The sequence below is a fragment of the Ornithodoros turicata genome, chromosome 7 (genome assembly GCF_037126465.1).
Source record: "Ornithodoros turicata isolate Travis chromosome 7, ASM3712646v1, whole genome shotgun sequence".
NCBI classification, from domain to species: Eukaryota; Metazoa; Arthropoda; class Arachnida; order Ixodida; family Argasidae; genus Ornithodoros; species Ornithodoros turicata.
Genome location: NC_088207.1, coordinates 3,888,014 through 3,909,763, shown reverse-complemented (window position 1 = coordinate 3,909,763; position 21,750 = coordinate 3,888,014). Strand labels below are relative to the sequence as shown.

Here is a 21,750-nt window from a genome sequence, read left to right as displayed (position 1 = left end):
CCCACACCACAGAGGCGTATTCTAATGTTGGTAGTATGGTCGTCCTATATGCCATGAGTTTTACTTTCCATGGCGCGTTGTAAAGTTTCCCTTTGAGGATTCGAAGCTTATGACAAGCTGTACTAGTAATATTAGTAATATGTCTTCCCCACTGCATATGAGCTGTCATAGTTACTCCTAAGTATTTGAAGTGTTCAACCTCTCGGAGCACGTGCTCCTGCAAAACGTAGTCATATCTGAGCGGCAGTGTCTTGTTAGTTACGTGACAAACAATACTTTTCCCTGTATTAATTTCCATTTTCCACTTGTGACACCAATCATTAATACGTTCCAGGGCCACTGCTAGCTGAGCCTGGTCTTCGTGATTGTTTATTTTGGTGTATAGTAAGCAGTCATCTGCAAAAAGTCTCACACGGATACTGCTGGGGACGTCGAAAGATATGTCATTAATATATAAAAGAAATAGCAAAGGACCCAATACTGAGCCTTGGGGGACACCCGAACTAACATCGCACACACTGGAAGAGTGGTTCTCTAACACAACATATTGTTTTCTATTTAACAAAAATGAAGCAATCCACTTAATAACTCTCCCATTTATGCCGTACATTTCTAATTTTGACAATAGTAACGTATGTGAGACTTTGTCAAAAGCTTTGGCAAAGTCAATACATATAACATCAATCTGGCCTTTTTTATTTAAAATCTCACATAAGTCGTGGACAGTTTCCATCAATTGTGTTACACTAGACAACCTGCTACGAAAACCATGTTGGTATTCATACAATAAATCATGATCTTCCAAAAATGATATTATGCTCTTAGAAAGTACATGCTCCATCACTTTAGAACAAACGGAAGTCAGAGATATAGGACGATAATTATTTACACAAGTACTATTTCCACTCTTAAACATAGGAACAAACCTGGCCATTAGCCAATCATTTGGCAATTGACCCTTTTCAAGCGATTTTGAAAAAATTATAAACAAGTAATAAGACACCCATTCAGCATATCTTTTTAGAAACTCAGTAGGAATATTGTCTGTTCCATAAGACTTCCTGGGATCAAGATTAAGCAGTAGGTTCAATATGCCTTCCCTCGTTATTATCACGTCAGGCATTGAGTACGGACTGTAGCAAGGCTCAGCAGAGCCCATGTGGTGGTCGTCGACTGTAAAAACCGACTGGAAGTGCCGATTAAATTCGTTCGCGATCTTCAGTCTGTCTTCGCACATTTCTCCTTCAATTTTAATATGGTCAATTTTATCATTTTTCTGATTAATGTATTGCCAAAACTTCCTAGGGGAGTTTTGCATGAACGCGGGCAGCGACACATTGAAAAACCTTTCTTTAGATTCGCGTACTTTGCGATATAACAACGCGCCTAATCCTTGAAGTCTTTGCTGGACATTATTCCTAGACCTGCGTATCCTGCTAATTTTCCGCTTGATGCGTATGATGGCCCGGTTAATCCACGGGTTGCTCCGTCTTACTCTCTTTTTGCGCATGGGGACATATGTGGCTGTACATGTCAAGACCAAGTCGCGGAAGAAGACCCAAAGGTCCTCTACGCAAGTCGTTTGAGACATTCTCTCAAAAGCATCCAAGGAAGTCTCGAGGCGGTCCATAATGCTGACATCATCTGCTCGCGAAAACAATGATACTACCGCTGTTTCAAATCTTTTGACATGAACAGCGGGTGACACTTCTATGAGCACAGCCTTATGATCGGAAAGACCATCTACCACTTTAACATCACAATCTGAAAGACTTTCATGAATAAAGGCTAAACCTAGAATTGAGGAAGAACTAGGGGTCACACGTGTAGGTTCATTAACTATTTGCCTAAGGTTATATTTCATCATAATTTGTAATAGTAGTTCACTACTCTCTACTTCCGTATGCCCAACACTATAGTCACTCCAACAAATATGAGGGAGGTTTAAGTCACCAAGAAGCAGTACACGCGACCTGTATTTGACGTGTTTGGCTAGAAAGTTGTCGACATCTTGTAAGAAGGAGGGCGGCGCTTGCGGACGTCTATAAATTACTCCTACTGTGTACGTTCTATCACCGTGATGAATCCTACAAAACAAAGTGTCTACTGGAAAATCATCCTGAATGAGTTCGCAATTGACATTATACCGTGTTATTACTGCGACGCCTCCTCCGCGAGTCGTTCTATCATGGTGAGACATCTTGTACGATGGGGGTATGACGTTCTCGTCTGGTATGTCAGCGGAAAGCCAAGTCTCCGTGACAACAGTAAAAATGGGATCATAAAGCATCAGTATGCATTCCAATGATAAGTTTTTATTAAGTAAGCTGCGTGCATTCAAGCTCAATATAATAGATAACTGATCTTCCGATTTGTCCACGTGTCAATCCTTCCTTTGGCCTTTTAACGGCACGGGTTTATTTTCCTCAGCGTTCCAGACGAACATTTCGCCGTTGATTCGTATCTTATCATGGAGTAAGGTAACTTTCTTGCCAGCTTTCCGACTCTCAGCAAAACTATCCCACAGAAGCCGCCTTTTCCGTAGCTTGGCTTGAGAGTAGTCGTCAGACACTCTTACACTGGTGCCTTTCAGCGTCTTTGCGTTCTGTGGAATCACTAGCTTCTCGTTGAAGTCGTGAAACCTCACAATAACTGGTCTGAGCTTGTTGGGCCGTTTTTGCCCGATACGATGAATCCTTTCAACAGATCTTACAGCGACCTCTAGTTTTACTTTAAAAATATCTTCCACAATCAACTGAAGTAAATCTTCATTTGCACCCTTTTCTTCTACACCAAAGACCACCAAATTGTTGCGTCTGGCACGGTCTTCCATGTCTATCATTTTGTCTTTGTTCTCCCTCAATTCCACTTTCATGTCCGAGATAATTCTTTCCAGCATTGCCACCTTTTCGCTACATTGCCTCACAGACTCTGCAGTTTTCTCCACGGCACAGATTCTAGTTGCTAACTCTCGTATGCTACTGTCCGTACGCTCTTGGTTTCTTTTAATATATTTTATATCAGATGCCATTTCGTCTAGTTTATCTGATATCTTAGCAAACACATCTTCAATTTCTGAGGTGGGCCCGGGGTTTAACTCCACATCTCCGGACAATGCAGTGTGTATAATACACCCCCATGAATCTAAGACAATTGCTTGCAAAAGCCCGGGGCACGGGAACACCACATCAAAAGGACCATAACTACTGCTATATAGGTAATCAGTAGGCTTACTAACCTTCATAAAAAATATGATTGGGTTAGGCATGTTGTCGGTAGTGGTGCCACCGTGCCCTCTGATGTGTTCCTGGCCGGTGAAGTCTTTTATAGCTGATGGCAGTGCCGTTTCCCTGCGGTGATTGGTGATGATCGCGCTTGGGTCGACAGTTGACATTGTTTTGAAGAAAATCCGGTTTGAGGGATCGAAGGTCTCGTTGCTTTCATACAGGATCACTGGTTGCTGCATTCCTTTGATACGGTGAGCGCCGGTACTTGACAGGAGTAGTAGCACCTTCATAAAAAATATGATTGGGTTAGGCATGTTGTCGGTAGTGGTGCCACCGTGCCCTCTGATGTGTTCCTGGCCGGTGAAGTCTTTTATAGCTGATGGCAGTGCCGTTTCCCTGCGGTGATTGGTGATGATCGCGCTTGGGTCGACAGTTGGCATTGTTTTGAAGAAAATCCGGTTTGAGGGATCCAAGGTCTCGTTGCTTTCATGCAGGATCACTGGTTGCTGCATTCCTTTGATACGGTGAGCGCCGGTACTTGACAGGAGTAGTAGCACCTTCATAAAAAATATGATTGGGTTAGGCATGTTGTCGGTAGTGGTGCCACCGTGCCCCGTTTCTAAAATATATAGTTTAATGTTGTCAAGATTGTGACCAGGAACGTTAAAGTGTTCGGCGACTGCTTTGGGGAGTTTGTTGGACGTGTCGGTTCTGTGTCCGGTAAGGCGGTTGTTCATTTGTTGGCCGGTTTCACCAATGTATTGCATAGAGCAGTCGCCGCATTCAATGCAGTATATGACATTGGAGCTTGTGCATGTGAATGCGTGGTTAACGGCGTGGGTGTAATTGCTCGCAGTGCTTTTGATGGAGTTAGCGTGTTGAACGTGCTTGCATGTTTTGCAGCGCGGGAGGTTGCAGGGTCGTGTTCCCGTGTACAGGAAGCTCGTTTCGCTGATTTTGGCATTGACCAAGGAGTCTGCTAGGTTTTTTCTAGGTTCTGCTAGGACACGGAACATATACCCATGATGCACCCTGTCAAACGCCTTATTCTGGTCAAAAGACACCAGTACCGCGGGTTGCTGACGGCTGTGCGCCCAGTAGATTGCGTCACGCAGGGCCTGTGTGTGCAAGTTGATTGATCGTCCAGGAACAGCACAGACCTGACAGGGGGGAACTACAAGACCCAGGACTAAGGAAATTCTACGCAGAATTGCGGTCGAAACTATCTTGTAGTCCGTATTAAGTAGGGAAACAGGCCGATACGCACTGGGGTCCCGCTTCCTAGACGGGTCTTTGCATAGTAACGTTACCACACCCTCTCGCATGGACGGGCAGAGGAGGCCGTCCGCCAAACAGCCATTGAATAACGCTGTCAGTGGGCCAGACAGCGTACGCCAGAAGCACTTATCGAATTCGGCGGGAAGACCATCGGAGCCGGGAGACCTTCCAGTTCGCAGGGCCTTAACGGCGGCCGTATACTCGTCCAGAGTAAACGGATCTGCACTAAGGACGAAGTGCTTGTGAGTCGGCAGAAAGCTTTGCGTTTCATCATCAGCAGGCACGACTGCGCCGTACAAGGCGGCGAAGTGGTCACGAAAAATTGACCAAACGGCTTCAGGACTAGCCTGAACAGACCCGCCAGAGGTCACCAGCTGCGCAACAGCATTTGGAGGGCGACGAAAAAAGCGGCCAAGAAGAAGGCGCGAGCAGCAGCACTCCTGTGACCAGCGCTCAGCTGCATGCAACGCCGGAAAGTGTTCCCAGGCACGCATCTTTACAGAGGCAAGACGTCTCAGAACGTCCTGGATAGCGAAATATATCAGGAAAAGATCTTCCCGGAACAGCACCGCAAGCGGTACTGCCCCGACGACCTTGTTATCGGCCGCGCGTTCAAAGACGCGAAATATATACAGTGTATTGGCATCGAGGCGGAAGACCAGTCACAAGGACTGGCTCCCATATAACTATCTCAACAAGCTAGGACTAAAACTAGAACTAGTGCAATGCCAAATCCTGCTTGTGAAATCACGTCACGTTAAGGATTGCTGTTCGTGCTTGTCGTCGCCATGCAACAGACCAAGACTGCGGAGAGTTGCGTACGGGATAACGGCACGAAAGAAAGTAACGCTTAGTAGTGAACAACGTACCTTCCATGCGTTTCTTCGAATAGCACAGACGAAGTTAGCCAGCGTCTTCCGAACTCCATAGCAGCAAGGACTGCTCTCTACCTCTGTAAAACTCTGCGAACACCCGCTCGAACGAGGCTTAGAACGTGTGACGGCCCCCGAGCGCGACCGCCGTGTACTGCTATGCAGCGCGCAATCCACACTTGGTAATTTATCTCTGCGGCTAAGAGAATGAACTGTCGTCTATCCCGGATTGGAACGGGGGGTTGAAGGAGCGTTTGAATCGTGCCCCAGCGAATCCGTGGGACCCCGTACACCTCCTCAACTCTGTGCCACAAAACGTCGGGACACTCATGAAAAGCGTGCTGCGCAGTTTCATGGCTAAAACAGAAAGGACATCGAGGCGAGGTGAGACCATAACGATGCAAACGATCCCTGAGCGGCAAGACATCGTGCGCAAGTCTCCACTGCAAACTTGCACGACGAGAGTCCAACCATCCTGCAGTAGCGTAGCGCCACGCGATCTGACGCGGAACAGATAGCTCCGGTGCACCCGTGGGTGCCGGAAGTAAGCCCAGCAGGGACACATAGAACCGCCTCACTGACCATGTAGAAAGATCAGCGTCCACGTGGCTCTCGCGGAGGCGACGGACTGATGACACGTACTCTTTTAAGTGGGGAGCAGTAAACTCTGAGCGCGGCCTATTCTGCTGAAAGGAACAAAAGAAACGAATCTCCGGCCCAAGAAGGTAGTGCAAAAGGTCGTGTGCAGGATGGTTAGGCTCACTCAGGGCATCAAAAATTGCCTATATACCTAAAGCAAGGCACTTCACTTTTACATGTGGCACTCGCAAGCCACCAACCTCACGCGACTGGTACAGACGCGCGCGCGGCACCCATTCCACACTGTTAGCCCATACGAACTGAAAAGCAATACGGGTCACAGTAAGAAAGATCTGACGTGGCGGAAGCGATATGGTACCATGGTACCAATATTTGCTTAAGAACCACGACGCCGCTAGCCGTGCCTTACAAGTAAGTGGAAGAACCAGACCCTTCAATTCACGGAGTACGGGAATGCTACGCTGGTGAATGCGCATCCACGATGATACTGCGATTCCTCGACTATTGAAATAGTATCCCAGTATGCGTAATTCAGTTTTAACAGGTATCCCGAATGGAGACGCACAGGAGGGAACTGAATTGATAAAGAGCGCTGCACTCTTATCCCTGTTTATCCGCGCGTTCGATGTTTTACCGTAGGCATCCAGGATGCCTAACACTTGACCTATCGCGTCCTCACTGCTAAGGATTAAGGATAAGTCATCTGCATATGCAAACAACGGAAGGGCTACGGAACCCGGCAGCTGTAGCATGCGAGTACGAAGCGAGGTTGCGAGAGCTTCCACGAGCGGGCTAAAGACCATGGCATACAAAGCGGGAGATAAGGGACAACCTTGTCGCACCCCCGATTCGATGGAAAAGGTATCAGACATTCCCCCATTGACTCCAATGCAGGCAAAGGCCTCAGCAAAGAGAGCTCTTATCCAAGATACCACCGCACGATCAAAACCGACAGCTCCAAACACCCGGTACATGTACTCGTGGTTCACTCGGGCAAAAGCTTTGTTCTGGTCAAAAGACACCAGCGTTGCCGACTGGTGGCGACTATGAGCCCAATAAATCGCGTCTCGCAAAGCCTGAGTGTGAAGCACAAGGGACCGCCCAGGGACGGCGCAGGCCTGTGAAGCAGGGATGACAGAACCCAGGACTGGAGAAACTCGATTTAGAATTGTGGTAGAAATGACCTTGTAATCTGTATTTAGAAGAGATACCGGTCGGTAGGCATTAGGGTCACGACTCCGTGTGGGATCTTTGCAAAGCATAGACACTATACTCTGCCTCATGGAAGGGTAGAGGAGGCCGGCAGCCAAGCAGCTGTTAAATAACTCTGTCAGGGGGCGTCGAAGTAATCCCCAGAAACACTTATAAAATTCAGCAGGGAGACCATCGGAGCCGGGAGACCTACCAGCTCGCAAAGCCTTAACAGCTGCCGTATACTCATCGTGAGTAAATCTGGCTGTGCTCAGAACGAAGTCTTTGGGCTCTGGCAAAAAAAGTCTGGTGTCCTGCATCAGGAGGTACCACCAACTCGTACAGGGCGGAAAATTGATCACGAAAGAGTGACCGCACGGAGTCAGGCTCCGTCAATACTGACCCATCACTCGCCAGTAGCTCCTCGACAGTGTTTCGAGGGCGGCGAAAGTAACGGCCAAGAAGAAGACGAGAGCAACATGCTTCTCGTGACCAGCGTTCGACCGACTGCGAAGCAGCGAACTGGTCCCAGGCACGTAACTTCAAAGAGGTGATCCTCCTGAGTACGTCCTGAATAGCGTCGTCGTTTCCAGAGGCCCTCGAACCTGGGTGACGCAAGATAGAGAGTACTTGCCGGAGGTGCTGTATCTCCTCCCGGCTCTCACGAGCACGTCTTGCCCGCCACTGGCGGAAAAGTCTCGCGGCTCCGAGCTTCGTCTGTTCCCACCATTCTGGCGAAACAACAGAGACAGCGCACTGACTCTCGAGCCACAGTTTGACTTCATTACGTACCTCCGAGTCACTCAACAGGGAAGCAGCCAGCCTCCAACAGCCTGATCCAGTGCGGTAGCGCCGAAAGCCACCAAGAACAAAAAGAACCCCTTCATGGTCTGATACATCAACATTGTTAGTGCGACGACTGTCGCAAACGCTGTGTCGCAGACTTCCCACTGCTACATATTATCAGTGCTAGTTATCCAACTTTGCCGGTGTGGTTGAAGCTTAACAATAAAAGCGTTCGCCTCTCACGCCACTTAGCGGTACGCAGTGAAGACGCCATTCCACTTTTGAGAACTGAAATAAATGTTGATCATGGTACACCTTTAAAAATGAACTTCACCATATTGCACGCACGTAGTCAACCATCATCCCCAGTGACCTCGTTCTTTCCCCTGATTTGCTGAAAACGGGGGCGTACGCTTTTTTTGTATTACTTGCCCTTTCACCACCATCACCACCACCTTGTATTACTTGATGACAATACGCCATTCGTTTTTCATGAAATCAACGGAGAGAACGTTGCCATACGGGATGATGGTGGTGGTGGTGGTAGTGACATTTATTAGTAAAAGAAGTCCGCACCAGTCTGCGTGCTCAGAATAGTGGCAGCAGGTACATGTCGTAGGGAGGGGGTAGGAGACGAAGAGATCAAGCTAACAGAGGAAGGAGAGGGGATGGAAGGAAGATGGGGGTTGTCGAAATAGATACGGGGATCCGCCTTGGGCCTGGTTACGCCGACGCTCTTGAGAAACTCGCCAAGCCTCACATTCCACTGCCTGCCTGACTGGCGTAACCGTACAAACTCCTTTTCAAAAGGCAGACGTCATCTCTATTTCCTTCATGAAACATGTCTGGTGAAACCTCTGGAAACAGAGTCTGGTATTCCCAAAACACTCTGGGCGGACTCCCTTGTAACTTCCGGTTATGTACGAAATACGCGTTCCTCCAGCTCGGTGGGCGGGCAGGTGCCAGACCAGCTGTGGTTTGGCAAAGAATTCCGTAGCTGCCATATAAGGGCATCTGAATGCAGATCCCTGGGCCATAAACAAGCGGCGTCGATCGTCCAAACTGGACCCAAAGGCAGTAGAATGTATGTTCGCCGGGTACCCCGAGGACGTAAAGGGGTACAACTTGTGGGACAGGGAAACCGACGGTTTCTTCGTCAACCATGACGTTATCTTTGACGAAGATTGCTTTCCGTGCAAGGGCAGAAACAACACGCTGACCCCACCTTGTCAACTTGGATTCAGCGATGGTGCCGTGGATTTACACTTGGATTCTGATAGCATTGAAGGCAAAAACCCAACGAAAGCGTTAGTGGAACCGTCGGAGGTTGTGCGAGCGACTGCAGACGTGTGCCCTCCAAATGTTGACGTCGCCACTGGCTCATGCTGTCAACGCGGTCCGCAATCAGCACTTCCAAGGCGTTCCGAGCAGCTAGCCACCAAGCTCAAGCAAAGTTATTCGTACTTTGCAGTAAAAATAAGCGATTTCCTGCTAGACCCAAAAATTGCGGAACAAGCACTGTCAGCGCCTCACGGAACTGAATGGAGAAAGACCATAAAAGAGGATATTACAAATTTATATTTTTTGTAAATCTCGCCGCGATCCCGACGATCTTTTTGTCGGCCTCGCATTGGAAGACAGGGCCCATCCTGGGGGGGGGGGGGGGGACGGCGTCATCCACGGGCCCTTCTCCAAAATCTGAAGGACCAGCTCACGTTCGCTTCCCTCAACCGCGAAGGGAGGCCTGAAAATAAGGAAAACTTATTCGCAGTGCATCAGTGATCTTTACAGGATCTAAGAATATACCCTCCCGGAACAACACCGCAAGCGATACTGCCCCGACGACCCCTTTTACCTGCCACGCATTCAAAGACACGGCCCGCCTGGGGGCGGACCGCGTTATCAAGGGGCCCCTCTTCGGTATATGACGGAACGGATCCCATCTGCGCCACTCCGCCGTTTACGCGGATTTGAAGGGAGATCAGAGCAGGAAGACAGGAGAAAACAAATCACTGCATGTTCTTCCTCGGGCGGTCCGTCGGCATGTCTTAAAAAGTAAATGGATCTTCCGGAAGGACTACAACGAAAACGGTGATCAAGACAGGTATAAAGCCAGGCTGGTCGTGTGTTGCTGCTCCTAGGTTGAACGAATTGACTTGAAGCAGACATTTTCGCCCGTGATAAAGCTGAAGTCGTGTCGTACACTTTAAAAATGGTGGCACTTTTGTGATGCGTTGCAAGCGTCACTTTTTTGCGAAGAGGTGTTACTTTGCTCAAGTGTCACTTTCACAGATTTTTGTTACTTTTCGAAGAACCTGTGACGAGATCTCTCATAGCAAATGTCACGAGCAAGGTCACGACCTCTACAAGCAGAGCTTCATTATGGTGAAGTAGAAGGACAGGTGGACTGATCGGCCGCTGTCGCGTGTAGCCGCACATGTGCCTTGCGATAGACGACACAAACTGTATCTTGCCAATACGCGATCGGATCGCCTCTGGTACGCTTTCACGGAACTATGCATGACGTGAGGTACCCTGCGCTATAAACCACGTTGTACACGGTTTCATCTTCTCGCACATACACTTTGAAATGAACTTCACCGCATGGCACGCTCCAACCAAACCATGATCTCGAATGATATCGTTATCTACCCCGATCAGTTGAACACGGGTGGCGTACGCCTTTTTTGTGACAATTACGAACAACATAAGTGTCACAAAAAAGGCGTACGCCTCCAGTTTTCAACAAATCAGGACAGATAACGATATCAATCGCGATCATGGTTGGCTGGGAGCGTAGTATGCGGTGAAGTGCATTTTTAAGAGTGCAGTTGCTGGTGCACCAAGAGCATCACTCAGAGCAACAAACGAACTACTTGTCTCGAAATATCTGTTTGACAAGGCCATCGCGTGGATCTTGGGCGCGCGCGCTGGGCTACCTTGAGGTAAATAGCTAATATGTGAAAGATCGGGCTTTGACTCTGGGGTTATTACCGTGTGTACTGAACTGCAATAGACATTTTGTGGCGCAGCCATATGTGTAAAAGAGTGTATTAACATCCCACTTCGCTCATCATGCGTCATAATGGTGTTCTCACATTTTAATGCATGGGTGGTTGTCGGTTATTTAACTTTGCAGATTTGGATGTTGAAATCTATATTCATGTTACCAATTCAGAATATTGCTACATATGGCGTTTTAGACTTCCATTCCCCTCTGAATATGCAGATGAAGAGAATATGAGAATATGACGTCAAGCAAAATAAAGAGTTATAATACCATAATTTTTGTTAAGCGAACACCTTGTCCTGACAAAGCAGACGAATCATCCGGCTGTCGTCGTGGAATAATTTGTGAACTAAAGCTTTACTTCTACAGTTTCGATTAAGAGTTTCTGTGCAGCTTTCTTTGTGTATGTTCGGCGTTATTGACGACGTTAACTATAAAGCAAGTAATAGCGGACAGCTGCCCACGAAACCATTATGGGTAGCTGCTGTGTAGACGTGTAGATTGAAGCACAAAAAGAAAACAATATGAATAGTGTTGTGCTCGTCTTTATATGCAGCCGCTGAAGATGTCCAATACAACAGCGAACGAATGACTACTCGATGAGGATAGTTCATTTTGCATATTTATTTTTCATCGTCGCACACGACACGCTCGACGTGCTTGTGGCGTGCGCAAGATTTGAAAAGTTTGGTGAATTAGTTATTTTTTGCCATATTAAATTTTGGAGTTTCTTCCTGAAGTGTTGCTGCGAATACTGCCAGCATTTATCCTTTAAGCACACATAGAAAAATTTAGTCCCGCGGGTGCACTGTAAGCCGCAGCAAGTAGTCGCGAACTTGTGAAAATTCGGCAAATTGCAACTTTTTGATTGGACAACTCGGTGTGAGTCGGTCCTTGGTTAGAAGCGTAATCAATGTGTCATTTGATTCTTGTTCCTTTTGACAGTTGTAATGGTAACGGAAAGAGAAACGGCACATTACTGAAATTGAACACAGCAACAATAATGGAAAAGAAACGCATACCACGGTCCCCCATTCCCAGAAACAGAAACGAAAACCAGTGTTGAATACTGGTAATGGCTATTCTTGTTGTGCGATCATAGTTCAGATACTTTTCATTTCGTTTTTGTATTTTGAAGACTCTATTCCCTGTAATGCTTTAAATCAGCAGGAGAGCGTGGAAAAAAGGTGCAATATTTTGTCTCGAGGATGCACCCCTCGCTTGCCTTCTCGTCCCCGTCCCAGTACTGATAACTCCATAACATCAGACATGTTCCTACATTTCTTCAAAAAATCTTACCAGATGTGCGCATCTCGACGACGTAAAATTACTTGTGCAGCGTGTACGCGAGGTACCGAAGCGGCACCTCTGCAGCGTGCTGAGGGCCGGACAGGCTGTTCTCCCGCGGCTCTGTAACTGCCGTTCCATTACCGGAAACAGCAGCTGAAACGTAATGGAAACGGTATTGAAAAGCTGGTATCAGAAACGTCAAGGAGGTGAACCCGAGACAGGGATGAAAAGACGACACAACAAATTCTCAATGTTTTTGAGAATTTGTTGTGTCGTCTCTTCATCCCTGTCTCGGGTTCACCTCCTTGATCATGAACCAGCTTGTCAGCGCCCTGTCTCTTCTATCGATCAGAAACGTGTAGCGGAAACGAAAATATAGTAGTAACGAAGATGGAAACGGTAACGAAAATACTTCCGTTACCCTTTGCTGGTTGTAGGCTTCCTTGTACGAGATTTTTGTCGCTCAGCAACCCCAACATTTTATTTCGGGCTGTGAAAATAACGTACAGTCCCAAGATGCCAGTTCCATGGGGCCAGGATGTAACAAGGTGCACGCGATTTGTGAACTAGAGAGTACACTATGCTACCTTAAGGTTGTACGTCAAATGTACATCTGTAGCACGGAGTGCTGCTGTGAAACGCTGCTGTGTCGGCAACAACATCTACAAAAGTGCATTTGTGCCATTTGAGAATCGTAAGGATCAAACCAAAAAAAAAAAAAAAGCGGCTCCGATCCCTCGTCATAATGAGCCACCTAAAAATTCACATAAAATTCTAGGGGGAGGAGAGTGGCAGCTCTGGATCATTTGCCTGGGAACGGCCCTGCTATGGGTGAAGAGGAAACATCAATATTGGAGAGACTTCGGCATCGAGATGCCTACCTCGGCATATTATCTACGTTACTTTTATTTGAGAGTGGCAGGTAGCGGTATTGCGTTAGTGTTTCCAAATATGTAGCGACGGTACTATTGTATTGCGCTGTCTGCTTTTATTCCTTTTTTTTATTTGTAGGGTAGGGGGTCATAGTATCCGGTTACTTCGTATTGGTTGCTGGGTACAACGGGTTCTTCCCCACTATTGCCCCGCATTACTGCAACTTTCTCATGGTACGGAAATAGCATGTGAAGAAGACAAAGGCGCAAAATTTCGATACCTGTTTTTCAGTTTGCGCATTTTCTCGAGTTGTATCAGTCATGTACGGTTCAAGGAAATGAAAAAAAAAGTCAACTCAACAAAATTAAATAACGTTCCTAGGTTCTTTCAACGTTGTCTCTATTAAATTACTGTCCTTGATTAAGGGTCCGTCTCTTTCGATCTTTGTACTACAGTGTTCAACTTAAAACGATACGTGAAGAAAACAAACTCAGACATAAACGAAAAAGTGAAGAAAAGAGAGAGACGGGACGGGCACGGAGCGTTCAAACAGCGAAAATACCAAACCGTGTGTCATAATCAACGGCCTCTGCTACGCCAAGTGCCACAACTCGCGCGTCACACGTCCTCCCAGGCTTGGGTAATCAGCTGTGACATCTCATCCACCTCGCTGACACGCGATAACACGTTTCCTGTTGCTGCACAGTGAGCAAGTACGCTGTGTGGCGTTCCAGGTTTGGGCTCGCCCAAAAGTGTCACGGCAGTTTCATGTGTCGCTTAAGTGTCACTGTTTTAAGAGTGCATACCTTTGACTTTGATAAATAGGGTGGCCCGCGCAATCCACATCATAGCCGTACACCTGAACGGGTCGTTGGAAGAACGCATCTACATGGAGCAACCAGCGCTGTTTCATGAAGGAAATGGAGATGACGTCTGCCTTTTGAAGAGGAGTACGTGTTTCGTTACCCTCTGAAAAAAGGGGTGGCGTCACGACTCCCTTAAGGGAGTAAATGGCTTGTCCCAAGGAACACTCCCTTTTGGAGTAAAAGTTACACCGCTAGGGAGAGTAACATGCTACTCCATTTGTAGGACATAAACGTGACACTCTTGCAGTAGCTGTACCAACACTACTAAGGGGGGTCACGCCAGCACCTGCAGATGTTGTCCTGACGACTTCCTTTGGTATGGTCCAAAGGGAGTTCCCTTAATACCGGGTAAAGTATGAACACTGCCTCCGCTGTGGGAGCATATTTTGATAAAAAATGCTGTCATCACAACTCTTTTGGGGGAGTAAGTGGCTTGTCCCGTAGAACACTCCCTTTTGGAGTAACACTTAAACCTATCCCGAAGGGAGTTCCACTTTAATACATTTCTTAGGAGTAACCATGACACGAGTTACAGGCATCATGCTGACACCATGTAACATATTTATGCCAGTGCCTCTGCAGCTGCTTTGGTATCGTGTGAAATTTCTGATTTCGGATCATCTGTGCATACGCTTATAAGCAACTCGCTTAGTACATACTCGACGGGGATGGGAAAAGTTGTGCGTAAAGAGGAAGGGAAGTGTTATGACATTGTACAAAAGGTCGGGGAGGGGCCGGTGATACCTCCGCGTAAGAAATTCGGTAGTCCCACGGAACAACACGCGAGGAAAGAAAACATCCGAGCTTCCCTCAGTTACCCTCATTGGGTGTGTATTGTCATCAAGCAAGATAACTACCTATGGAGGTAGCCTCTTGTACACGAACTGTATCTTACATACCAGATAACAACGCTCCAAAGGGAGATTGCTTTTTGTACGTGCCATACACTGCGAACAATCCTGGAACTCCGGAAGAGTCGCTACGGGGGCGCAGTACAGTCCTAGCGGGCTTCCTACGACTTGATACGCCACTCACCTTGATCATCACCGAACAGCCGAGTCGCTGTAAGCCAGCGGCGACAGCTGTGCTCAGACCCTAATAATGACAGCTCACGAATGATATGTTCACGCAGCCCGGCTCTCACTGCCTGAAAAATAGCCATGCTCCCAACTTCTCCGTCACCAAAGTACAGCCGGCACCGGCGAATCCAAATTGGGAAGTTAATTTCCGAAGTCAGCAATGCTATAGTTGCTTCCGCTCTGCGCGTGCGACCAGCAACGCCTCCAGGTACTTTACGGTGACCCAATACTTCTGGCATCCCAATTATTTGCCCTTATCAATAAAAGTATTCGCCTTTCACGCCACTTAGCGGCGTTCTACTTCAAATATGACGGCGTTCTACTTCTGAGAACTGAAATAAATGTTGATCATGGTGCACTCTTAAGAATGAACTTCACCACATAGCGCGAAGCTAGCCAACCATCATCCCCAGTGACGTTAATCTGTCCCCTGATTTCCTGAAAATGGGGCCGTCCGCTTTTTTTCTTATTTCTCGACATTACTGTTAGAAAACAAAACAACAAAGGGAAACGAAACAAAACGCTCAACAAACGAAAGAAGAGTCTCTACCACTACCGCCAATGTCTGTAAACTTCCCTCAGCTGCCATAAAGGGCAGATAAAACAAGGCAAGCACGACAGACTACAAGCCCACCGGCAGCAGAAATGCCTCTACCGCCTTCAAGTGTGTCCTCAGCGTCCTCCGACGCTTTCAGATGTATGTCAGCACAGTTCCCTTAGAAGTCGGCCCAGGACGCACATTCCCCTAGGAAGAGAACGGCGAGCCTTTTCACCATCACCATCACCACCACCGTTCCTTGCTTCGTGGCAATACTGTTACAAAACAAAACAAAGCGAAAGGCTAAAAAAAAAAACCCTGCGAGCACTGCAAATGTATGAAAACTTCCCTCAGTTGCCACAAACACAAGCTAAATGAGGCAAGCACGACAGACCACAGGCCCATCGGCAGCAGAAATGTGTCCACCGCCTCCAAGTGTGTCGTCTACTAAAAGAGTCTGTCGAAGCTGTCAAGCCTACCCCGCCCCCAATGCCACCTAGGAAACTCATCCATCGGGCAGGAACAAATGTTCCACCCAGAACAGATCTCCTTGGTCCTCCAGACCATGGCAGCATTTAAGGCTGTTGTTGTGTCTCTCACAAGCCCAACAACTTCCCGAGGTAAAACAGGCTCTACCCAGCAAACCAAAATCCATACCTGCGATGAACTCCGAACCACGCATTGGGGCGATGCGTTCGTTCCCGGTAGGAATGCCAATCCCCGAAAAAACTCCGAAAAACGCACAACTTGGCCACCCGAGTAACGTCCCCGCAAGCTACCCGGGGATCACCCGAGCGATCAAGCTGGGATGATACTGCGTGCGTCTTTTGAGGTATTGCAGTGAAGCATGCATGCAGCCCAGAGATCGCGGTAGCTCCTCCTCCCGCTACCCGCCCACTGCCGTGGCTCAGAATGGCGAAGAGCACTGAAACTGCTGCTTTGGAATTTCAGTAAAATATATTTATTTCCTAAGCGCACATGGCCTTGTACACAACACGTACTACAAACGAGAGTACATAAACACAATGTTGGAAAAACCTCTGAAACTCAGTGGAGGTGCAAGGTTCCACCTACTCTCGCTTCACAAACACATTCACAAACTTCTCTCATCTCTCTCAGAAGAGAAAATAGAAAAAGGGTGGGTTGAACAGTAAACTGAGAAATGTTTGTATACAGGGTGTCCCAGCTAATGTGAACCACGGTATTAAAACAGGCGAAGTGTTCTACGCGAGCAGCAGCTGATTAACCTTGTTAATCTGCCTACCCGTTTTTCCCCCAATGCTGCTAATAAATAACTTAGGGATAATGTAGAGGAGGTGGTATCCCTCTACATGAGCCCCGACCGGCGATGATGGTATGCCACGGAGAGGCGATGACGGTGGCCTGTCTCCATGGCCGCGCCGGTGGAACTGAAGCCGGTGCTCCACGCGCGTGGCCATCGTTGTCGTCGTTGTCGTCCGCTACAGGGGTCCCCCGGCCGTCAGATGCGTTGCGGACGCATCGCAAGAACAGGGAAGAGCGGGAACAGCGGGAACAGGGGCACGGCACACGTTGGCGGCGTTTCAGAGGGGATGAAGACGGGAAGAGCATCCGTGTGTAGGTCATCCTTGTGGTAGGCGTGGACGGGAACAGCGATCCGTCGCAGAGAGGGTGAGGCGCTCGGTGTCGTGGTCCTGGGGTGCCGCGACCGGCACGGGAGCCGAAGCTCGATAGTCCCAGGTGGAGTGGGTGAGGTGCCGAGACGGGCTTAAGTGTGCCGAGGCGTCGGCTGCCGCGACTGCCGCAACCGGCAGGTGAGCGCAAGGCTCGGGTGTCGCGGCCGGCAGTGAGAAGCGTGAGAAGACTTGAGCGAAGAGAGAAGCGTAGGTGAGAGAGAGCGAAGAGTGCGGTAGGAGTGAAGGTGGGCCGTGTGTGCCGGAGGTAGTGAGTCCTGACCGGCGATGATGGAATGTCCCAGCGGGCAGATGGACGTGGCCTCACGCTAGGACGGTGCCGGTAGAACTGCCGTGCCAGCGCCGTAGCGCGTGGCAGCAGAGGCACGTCTTCGTCATCACACACGGGCCGCCACATCACTCCCCCCCTCAGACGCGGAGCGGTGTAGAGCTGGCGGTTGAGATTCCGCGTCGATACAGGAAGAGGAGGAAGACGGGCGACACGCAGTACAGGGACGGCTGGTCTTGCGTCTTGTGATGAGTGGGCAGGAGTGGCGGGCTGAACGGTGCGGACAAGAGCTGGCCGGGAGGGTTCCAGGGGCGGGCCAAAGCGGAGAGCATGCATGTAGGCCGAAGTGATAAGAGAGTGGGGCGACAGAACCGCGACCGGTTCGTGAGCGCTGGGCTCGTAGTGTTGTCGCCAAGGAGACTGCGGGGAGGACCATCGTGAAGCACGGGGAGACCGGGAGTAAAACTCACTGTGGCCTCCGTGCGTGTCCCCGGTGGAACGTTGGTCCCGGAGCCTCTTGACCGCATCTGGACGAGCTGCCAGTGTCTTGTATGGAAGCCTGGTGGGAAGGCGAGGCGGGCAGGGTTCTTGGACCGCAAGCGTAGCAGATGCGTGTGGGGCGGTCGACAGCGGCGTACCGCGACCGGTACAGGAGCGTGATGCTCGGGAAGGTGCCGCTGGTGGAAGCCCGAGGAGTGCCATCACGAAGCGTGTGGCGACGTGACGTGGAGCGTGGGACCATTGCGACGTGAGCTGGGTAGATGGGTACAACCACGGTGTTTCGCGGCCGGGCGTCGCGATGAGTAGAGCCGCGGTGGATTGGCGTCGTCGCCTAGCGGTTCCTCGGTTGAACGATGCACCGCACCTTCGGAGATGACTTCAGAGGTGGGCTTGCAGGAATTTCGGATGGTATTGGGCCGAATTACGCCGAACATGGTGTTCATAGTTCGGGTCACCAAATGTAGAGGAGGTGGTATCCCTCTACATGAGCCCCGACCGGCGATGATGGAATGTCCCAGCGGGCAGATGGACGTTGCCTCACGCTAGGACGGTGCCGGTAGAACTGCCGTGCCAGCGCCGTAGCGCGTGGCAGCAGAGGCACGTCTTCGTCATCACACACGGGCCGCCACAATAACAAAGCAAAGTTTTTCACTTCTTATATAGGGTCTATGTGTCAACCAGGAGGTATAGACTGGGTTGAGAAACACCTACCCCTGTGTCTCAGTCAAAGTACACTTTTTTTCTTTTTTCAAGAAAAATGCACCGCGTTACAACTTGGATATCCACAGAAAAGGTGCCATTTTTTCACATAAGCATGGACGCTATTCTATCGAAAGGCACAAAGCTCGTGACAGATTGTCACTTCTGATATTATTTCGTATTGTGTTAATTTCGCGATCTTTTTGCTACGAAACATCGTCTACGTAAGGCATTATTAGGCAATTACTCACAGGTATTTAATTTGTCTCAAGGAAAACATACATGTGACCAAAACATACTACTTTTCGAAACATTCAACAACTGTTCTTGATATACAACAGTTATAGCCTTTTCTTGTTACATTCCTCGTTCCATCATATGTGGCTGACACATACTATACATGACAAAAGTCTTCGATTTTTACCTCGCATAATAGAGTTTTAAGGAACAACGTTTTAAGTCAGATCACAAGGAAATATTGTATACAGTACTTCAATTAGATAAACGATGCTCCAGAAAATATCACAGTATAACTCCCCTCTGCACTTTTGGCAAGCAGAAGCTTCGAGCGGGCTACATTCTAGTCGTTTGAGCATGCATGAGAACTTGACAAGACAGTTTGAAGGCTGCAAATGGATGATTTGAGTGTTATGAGCACTTTAGTATGCACAGTAAAGTACATACGAATGACAATCTTGCCCCAGATTGAGGGCGCTTAAGTTCTTTTTTTCCCTTTACGACCCTTGTAGCTGAAGTTCTGTGCCACATCATCTGACATAAGTTCACACAAAATCAGTCTAGTGGTGTCTCTTTCGTCACTCCCCCCCACATCTCAGAAGAACGTGCTCGCGCATCATTAAGAAAAGCCATGAGATACTCAACTGACGAAAACAGAACTTTACGCACAACCTTATCCAAAATACATGTAGACAATGCGCGTGGATTGTGCAGAACGTACCAATTATAGCCTTTGTGATGGTAAAGAGGGACATCGAATCGCAGAAGCTCTTGACGATATTAGAATGGCTCCCTGAAGATGTCATTTTCTGCAGGCCCTTCCGTTGGTGCCGTTGTCAACTTGGCCAATATGAGGTCAAGCCGCGCGGTGTGGTGCTCCTAAATAAGCTTCATTGTATGCACCATTCTGAGCACTTGAGCTGTAAAGGCTAAAGTAAATGATGTTAATTGCTTTGCGCCCTTTCGCTGGAAGCAAAGAGGCAAAGTGGAGGTATTTACTTCCGATGTGGGGAGATCTCCTGAGACAGCCCTCGAGAAGCACCTATTAACACCCCAAGACCTAGAAGAAGAAACAACGTACAAAAGTTGCAATCTGCCACAAAATCAAGGAAAACGTTGAAAGCTACATACCTGTGACTTGTGTACTTAGATAATTATGTTAAATAAAATATTCTGATCACCTGCGACCGATGTACAAAGCATCTGCTCCGCTGCAAGATGTTGGCATCTAAACAGGAGATGACATTTTTTACGTCAAAGCACATGATTGTCTCATGAGTACAGAGTGTTAAAAATGTGTTTACAGATTTGGAAATCTGTGCAACATGAATGGAATGAAAAAGAAGAAAAATGGAGATGTAGGCACTCGTTAAGAGCACCAGCTACTCACGCACAATATCTGGGAGAAAGAAAACGAAATAAATTAATGACAGAGGGAATCGTATGCTTGGTATAGTACGCGATCCTTTTTTTTCCTTTTCTTTTTTATGGTGCTGACTACAGAATTATGATCTGCAATGCACTTCTAACATACAGGAAAATGTTCCTACCATGTGCAGGATATACACTGCAGCAGTACGGGGGAGGGGCCGCTCATCTTGTTGATTTCTGCTTGGGATACGCACAGCTGAAACAGTTTGCTTTGCAGTTAGTTCACCATACAACAGTCAACGCATCACAATATCGTTTGGGAGAATCTCTATTGGCATACCATACTGTGAAGTTTGTGCGTCTGGTTGCCTTATTCGCTGGGACTGAGACAGCTGGGCTGACTGCCACACTGGCTGAAGTAGACGCTCATTCATTTCCCTCGTCTGCCATTGCATCGTTGTATACTTGGCGGACTGTGTGGGACTCTGTGTGACAATGTCGAAAGCGATATGAAGCGCATAAAGTGTCAAGGTCATCCAGCGGTTCTGAAATTTAGGTTGGATTGGTTTGCCAACCATGCTGAAAGCATGTTCAAAAGCGTTTTGTATGGCTGGAAATACATAATTCTGCGTACCCCGATGGGAAATTCAGGGTCCGGATGCCCAGCTTCATTCACTGCATGATGAATGTCTTAATTTTACCAGCGTTAAAGTACAACACGTTCAATGCAAGGCCATGAAACACTGGAATGAATCATACGGTGAGAATAAGGTTGCCAAGTAGGTGGAGGCGGCACATCTTGGATTGGTCTGCGATTTTTGACGCTGCAGCAGAGACAGTGTGACAGCATTTCTTTTATTTTCAACAAAGAGTGATCACTTTTTGTAACAATAACTCACTTGACATACAAGGGAGGTCTTTCAGTGCGGGAGAACAGTCATGCTGCAGAAGTTGGCGTGACAGAATTTTCTACAAAGAAAAATATACTGACTCTACGCTTCCTAAATTGTGGTAATATATATTAATTTACCTTGAACGTCGCTCAAGTCCATGTATGTTAGTGGAGAGTGTCCTTCAGAATTGCACCTCTGACTGAACATCTGTACAAGCGTCCATGCACTTTAGTCATCGACACTTTGCCATCGGTAACGCCTGTTTCGTACAAGCGTTGCTCAAATGAGCCATATGTGACCCTCGCTGGTGTAACACATGTACTTCTCCTTCTATACCTTCATCGGAAGCGTCTTCATAAATGTCCGTGACATGCGAACCACTTGTTTGAGAATTGCGGGATAGAAACGCGCCGTGTTCTAAGAGCATTGGACCGCTGTTACTCGTATTATCGTGCCCTGACTGAGGGTACCGGCTACCCTCGTTGCCGTCACATTGTT

At 48.1% G+C, this 21,750-nt stretch overlaps 1 long non-coding RNA gene across 1 annotated transcript; it reads right to left on the bottom strand.

The window, feature by feature from the left end:
- Positions 1-20,749: 20,749 nt before the first annotated feature.
- LOC135399473 (uncharacterized) lies at positions 20,750-21,502 on the bottom strand. The gene is made up of 5 exons (XR_010424291.1): positions 21,390-21,502; positions 21,259-21,328; positions 21,119-21,183; positions 20,994-21,034; positions 20,750-20,844 (listed from the first exon to the last, which is right to left on the bottom strand). It is a non-coding gene; the product is annotated as an uncharacterized LOC135399473 (long non-coding RNA).
- Positions 21,503-21,750: the final 248 nt, after the last annotated feature.